General features: G+C 46.6%; 1 pseudogene; it reads left to right on the plus strand.

The window, feature by feature from the left end:
• Nucleotides 1–5,853: 5,853 nt before the first annotated feature.
• LOC115505765 lies at nt 5,854–5,979 on the plus strand (annotated as a pseudogene).
• The last annotated feature ends 1,070 nt before the right edge of the window (nt 5,980–7,049 follow it).

A 7,049-nucleotide genomic window follows, 5' to 3' on the forward strand; every position in this document is an offset into this window, starting at 1 on the left:
ATGGCATTTAAATTGTAGGTATACATTTCTGACCCTAAGCAATCATCCATTTGTTAATATAAAGTATCTATTCAGTTACTAAATATTTGGATGCTTTCCTTGAGCTGTTCCCTTTTTTCTCCCTGGGGCATTCTATCGGATCCTTCACCATCAACACCTCCTGAATTTGGAGTCTGGTCCCAAAGTCAAGGGAACTGCACATAGACAAGCAAAAAATTTGCTCTGTTTCTAAACAAGGTTCTACACCCCCTGGCACCATTTTCCCAAAAGTACTGACTCTTGAGGTCCCAGGGCTCAGATAATGCAAAATCATCGCTCTAGCTTGTTACTCCAATCTTCTCTCCAGACCTTCTTCCTAGATTGCAGACTTCAGGTCTTTTACTCCCATGGTAATATTGGGCTATGTTAATCCTGGACACATTCATGAAATGCATTTCTACACCCTTCCTCCTCTTCCCTCTGCCTCATGGCCATGCTTTGAATCCTGGACACCCAGCATGCCTCTCCTGATGTACCGACAGCTGCCTCTCAATGTGCTTCTGCATTAATACCAACCCATCCTAAGATTATTTCCCTCAGAAGCTTCCCCTTATGCAGCTGTCTTCATGAAAAAAGGCAAAAAACCTATTGAATAAATTAAGAGATTGATTGCAATGACATAATACTTTGGAAATATACACTCCTTATTTGACCTCTTAGAGTGTAAGATCTTCATTTTAGGGCTCCAAATGCATTCATCCATGCCTCAACCTAGGGAAAGATTATGATTTGTTGCACAAAGAATTCAATGAAGAAAGATAGGAAAGAGTCAGCTTCTAGGACACAAAACAGGTTTTGAACAATGGTCTGGAGAGCCAAGCAGGCATTAATAGGAAAGTTTTCCCGAACTCCCTCACTGCTGTCTTTAACGTTTGAACAACTCAGCCTGGCGGGCTTGTGCTCTGGGACTCCTCCAGGGTTGATAAGACAGCTCTTCTGCCTTGAGGTCTAGGCAGCTCCCAGGCAGCTGGGGGATAATGGATGGGTAGTTAAAAAAAAAAAAGAAGCCAATCCTCTTTTTTTGGCTCCGGAGATTGGAGGAGGAGAGTAGGGGAGAGAGTAAAGCAGTGAAGGCATCAGACATTTCTCACTTCGTTTGCCCGTAGGTAAGTCAAAGAGAACTCCAAGAAACAGGTTGACACGGGCGGAGGCCAGCTTAGTGGCTGCCCTTAAACCAAGCTGGGTCACGGTCACACCGACCTGATCATGCAGAAAACTCAGGCAGAGAAAGGGTCTGCAGTTGACATTTTCATGAGCCATGGTTGCATAGACAGATTTCAGAAGGAGCTGAGAATCTCCCTATGGAACCTGGCAGAGGGGGTGTCACTGCCCTGGGGGAGGGGTTGAAGTGGTTCCACAGGGAGGATCGCAAGGCACACGTATGTCAAACCAGGGCCTAATGAATGGGACCTCAGGGGGTCTCTGCCACCGACAGACGTGGAGGTGAGGCAGCGTCAGCCAAAGGTTACTGCTGAGCGGAGACCAACTAGATGGCAAATGACCCTGACCACAGACCTTAGCTGTGGAATGCCAGCAAGGTACACAGCACCTTGTTGACAAGGACGGTATCCCAGAGCTGGAAGGAGGGGGCAATGCTTCCAAAGACCCTGCTTTTCCCTATGGCCCTCGAGGTCCCACAGTCACCTCCCTCCTCTTCAACCTCCTCCTTCATTTGTGCATCACTACCTTTAAGCAGGGGGAAGGAAGGCTTTCAAAGAGCTTTGAGATTAAAAAAAGGTTTTTTAAATTAATGTATTTTTATTTTTTGAGAGAGACAGAGAGAGAGAGGGAGCGAGCTGAGGAGAGGGGCAGAGGGAGAGAGAAAGAATCCCAAGCAGGCTCCACACTCAGAATGGAGCCCAGCAGGGGACTTGATCCCATGGCCCTGGGATCATGACCTGAGTCAAAATCAAGAGTTGGACGCTCAACTGGCTGAGCCACCCACGTGGTCTGAGATTGGGAGTTTTTAACAACAACAACAAAAGACGTTACATACTTCTTAAATAGACGATTTAAATTATAGGATCAAACTGAATTTTAAGTGTGACTGGATTATTAGTATCATTAGTTTTTCTCACCTACCCTTTGAGGCAGACTAGATTGTTTACCAATGAAGTGCTAAACCTTCTACGACTCTGCTTTTTCTTATTTGCAGTGTGCGAGATAAATATTGTGATTCCCGTCACATAATGGCTGACAGTAACTGAATAATTTGCCTTTTCTGGGATATGAATATATTTTTAAAATTTATTTATTTATTTTGAGAGAGAGAGAAGAAAATGCAAGTGGGGGGGAGGGGTAGAGAAAGAGGGAGAAAGAGAATCCCAAGCGTTGATAGTGAGAAACCTGGCATGGGGCTTGACCTCATGAACCATGAAATCATGACCTGAGCTGAAATCAAGAGTCAGACCCTTAACTGAGCTACCCGTGTCCCTGGGATATGAATATTTTTAGTGTTTATTTATTTTTAAGAAAGAGAGAGAGAGACAGAGCATGAATGGGGAAGGGGCAGAGAGAGAGGGAGACACAGAATCCAGAGCAGGCTCCAGGCTCCGAGCTGTCAGCACAGAGCCCGACGCGGGCCCGAACTCACCAACCGCGAGATCATGACCTGAGCCAAAGCTGGACGCTTAACTGACTGAGCCACCCACGTGGCTGAATATTCAGGTGCCCCTGAATATTTTAATAGGTGAGTCTAAGAGGTCTAGCTTAGTAAATTGGAAGACTCATTTTGGTTTTTCTTTTACGTAGTCTTCGTGCCCAACATGGAGCCTGAACCCGTGACTCAGAGATCAAGACCTGAGCTGAGATCAGGAGTTAGCTACTTAACCATCTGAGCCACCCAGGCACCTCTTCAAAGACTTACGTTTAAAGTTTAGAACAAGAGTTGGCAAACTACAGGCTGAAGACCAAATCCGGCCCACTGTTTGTTTTTGTAAATAAAGTTTTATCAGAACGCAGCCATGTTCATTTGTGTATACATTGTGTCTGCGGCTGCTTTCATATTATGACTGGAGAGTTGAGGGGTTGCCACAGAGCCCACGTGGCCCGCAAAGCTAAACATGTTTATTATTTGGTGTTTTACAGAAAAGGGTTGCTGACCCCTGGTGTAGAATGATATGGTTTTGTTGAGCATCTTGTCCAGTCCCCTTTTCACACAGACGAACCCACTGAGATCCTGAGAGGTTAACTGAACGTGTCCCACATGAGGCCACAAGTAAGGGGAGGGGTCAAAGTAACGAACCGGGGCATTTTAAACACCGTGAAAGGAGAGTGGGGACACTCTACAGGGCCGGGCTCCTTTGAATATTTTTGTCTTAAATAACACCCCCGAGATGACATGATCATTATGAACGAAACTTACTTAATAAACCCTAGAGGAAAATAAAAATGCTCAGCGAAAAGTCCTTTAAGCCTGTGAAATTACCTGGGCTTTGTGACAACAGACAGACTCCGTTCAGGCAGCGTGCCCTTTGGCACACCGAAAGGCCCCGCATTCGGAGACGGTCACACATTCTCATTATATTTTAGGCGACTGGGTCTCAAAGGAGCGTCCAGTGTCTCATGTTGCACGGCTGAGGGATTTGGAAAATGACCCTAAAAATTGAGGGCTGGAATCCCACGTGAAACTGCAGCTGGGAAGGTGTCTGCAGCCCCGATCTGTTCTAAGAGGCTGACAGGGAGGCAAGGGCCGTGTCGCTCCGTGTCTCTCTTCCCAGGCTCTTGAAGACACCAGGCGACCGAGAAGCAGAACGTAGGATGGCTGTTAACTTGCTGTCTCTGCTCTCCTTCCTCAGAAGCCTCTCCACCTGTTCTCTCCTTTCATTTCCTAACTTCGCAGTCACTTTCCACCTCCTGCTGTTAGGAGCTGGCCCTGTCACTCCATGGACGTAGGAAGGGTTTCTCAGCCCTCACCTCATTTGACCCCCTCTGAGACATCTGACATTTTTGCCCACGCCCTTTTCAGTAATGCTCCCTCCTCCCTTGGCTTATGCCCTGCGCATGTGATTTCCCCTGACTCGTTGCCTCTCCCCACGCCTGTTCTTCGTCTGTCCACCGCCCTCAAATGTGGACCGTAGGGTCCCAGTCTCTGTCCTCTGCCTCTTTGTATATATTCACCGGCAAGATGTCATTTACTCTCCTGGTTTCAATTGCCAGAGAACTGGGGGGCGGTGGGGGCGGGGAGGGTGTCATGTCTCAAGTCTGTTTCCTGCCCGTATCTCTCTTCTAAACTGTCCCCTTCGTGTCCATTTGTCCACAGAACACAGCCGCCGAATGTCGCTCACGTTGACTTTCTCGATCCCAGAAAGTCCAAAGCTGACACCATGATCGTTCCCCTAAACCTAATACTTTCTCTGATATTCTAAACTTATCACCCATCTGCTCCAAACCCTGCAGTGGCTTCCTGGAGCTACACAGAATAAGGTTACTTAATTCCATGAAGCCCTGCGTGACCTGGTTTCTGGCAGCCTCCTCTTGTACTTGACCTCTACTCTCCCCGTTCTTGCTAGTCCTTTGCTCGTCCCTTCTGGGTGATTTCTCTCTTTCTTTGCTCTAGTTGAAATCCCTTTTCCTTTGTCAAGTCGATGAGCATCTACTGAACTTCCAAGATTCAATTCAAGTACTGCCTTCTCTATAACCCTCCCACAAGGCAGTGGACACTAGGAAAGGAAGGCCCTGGAATGTGTCATGCAGACATAGCAACTCTGTGATGGCAACCTGCTCCTTGCTGGGCAAGACTTTAGCTGGCTGTAGTCCGTTGTGGAATTTTCCAGTTCCCCCACCCATCTGGGATTATCTTAGCAGCCTCCCTGAAATAGCTGTGGGGCCAAGTGGTAATTCTTGGAGTAATTTAGTCAGATGACTGTCAGTGAAAATACCTCTCGAGAAAACAATGCAATAACTAGAATGAGGATAATCTTAATAGGGGTAGAATATAGCCCTTCGCTCAGCATTTAGACTGTTACAGAGATGCAGAACCATGGGATTCAGGAGCAGGGACCCTGGAGTCGAGGTGCCAAAGTTTGAATTCTGGCTCAGCTATTTACTAGTTTTGTGACTCTGGGCAAGTTTCTTAGATTCTAAGTGCCTCAGTTTCCTCACCTGTAAAACGGTGACAGGATCTTCGAGACAGGATTGTGGCGAGAGGCGAATTTATACCGATACGTATGCATGCGTACCTATGCATGCGTACGTGTGCATATTTATTCACACACACGTTACTTAGAACCGTGCTTTGAAGTTAATAAGTGTGCCTATTCCTCTTTTTAGCTTACTAGATGACTAAGGGAGAAACCAAGGTTCAGGAGTCCTGAGGAAGATCCAGCTGGGCAGCTCCCTCTTTCACACCAGTAAATTCAACCAACGAGCTCCCAGGTCTTCAATTAAACCACACGCTGAACGACACTCGTGTATGTCTTGTGTTTGCGTAGGCCGTTATACTAGGCAAATAACTTTCACTTACTGTTATATTAGGTCGCAGTAAAAACCAGAAAAGAATGAACAGGCTTTTGAACATGCAACCCTTTATGTGCAAATACTTTGATGAATGCCTCCTTCCAGAGTCTGAGCGAGCAATTACGGAAACTTCAAACACCGGGGAACCCCATTAACACGAACCACTGTGTGCCCCGGCACATGCGATTTCCATGGCATTTGACTCCCACAACATCCAGAGCATAAGGAGTAGGAGGTATAGGTACTATTGTCCCCATTTTATGTATCAGAAAACAATCAAACAGAGATAAGAGTCCTCTGTTTTCTGATTCCCGTCCTATGCTCATTCTCGGTGTCTGTTTTTAAAAACATTTTTCAATCGCTTCTGGGCCTTTTGGCTAAGATCAAATATAGTATCTGTTCTTATCAGTTTAAAAACATTTTTCATGCCTGGTATTTAAAACAAAACAACAACAAAAAAAGGCCAGGCTGTGCTGAACCAATTTGCACCCTAGGGACTCTGTCCTGAGGTTCCGTAAAGCCCTTTTGATAGGTCTGTCCAAATTCGAGGAATTCCTTCTGATGATTCTTATACCTCCGCTGTTACTGATGCTGATCAAGGAGCCTAGTGGTACAAAAGGAGAGGCAGGGGATAACAGGAAGTAGAAAATCGTTAAGCAAAGACAATAGGCTTATTACCTATTTGCCTGTTGTTCCCTAGCCACTGCTTTGTCGCCTGGTGCTGTCGCGTCTGTCTCCTGCTCCCTGTTTCTAGCACCACCAACGACTCCATTCCATGCTACCGTGATTTCTGGCCTAGAACACCCTCCTCAAAGATATGATCTCCCTACAGCCGTTCTGACAGCCTTCCGATCTGTTCTCCACTTTGTCGCCAGAGTTGTCTCTTGGAAATACATATCTGATCACCGCGCTCCTTTTTGCTTAAATCCCCTCTATGGATTTGCATCGGCCTTGAGACAAAACTAAAATTCCACATCATCTGGCTCTACCTGCTTCTGACAGACACCGCAGGCCGTTAATAATACCCATTCCCCTTCCTCCTGCGACGTAGATGATTTATATATCCCAGCATCCCTTACTCCCTTACTGTTAGGCGTGAGCACGTGACCGAGTTTCGCTAACGGAATGTGAGCAAAGGTGATAATTGTGCTTTTCGGGCCCAGGCTCCAAGAACCTCTGGGAGGCATCTTCATGACCCTAACCGGGTGGCTGGGATGGCGATACTCATGTTGACTTTGAAAGATGTCAGAGTCTCTGCCGGTGGATTCCCCAAGATCCCTCATCACAACCTTTAACCTGGAATTGCCTTGGAATGTTATAGGAGAGAGAAATAAACACTGTCTTGAGTCATGGTGGGGTTAGGTCCAGTTGTTGCCGTGGACTGGTCTCCTGTAACCAGTACGTTACATTTCCTGCCCCATCTACCCCCAATATTGCCCACGCCCCACGTTTCCACGCCAGCTGAAGAGATATTCTGTCATTTCCTCATATTTGCCATGCTCCCTTCTTCTGTGGCACTTCGAATATGCTATTAATCGTTCCATTGACCCTGT

The sequence above is a fragment of the Lynx canadensis genome, chromosome F1 (genome assembly GCF_007474595.2).
Source record: "Lynx canadensis isolate LIC74 chromosome F1, mLynCan4.pri.v2, whole genome shotgun sequence".
Taxonomy (NCBI): Eukaryota; Metazoa; Chordata; class Mammalia; order Carnivora; family Felidae; genus Lynx; species Lynx canadensis.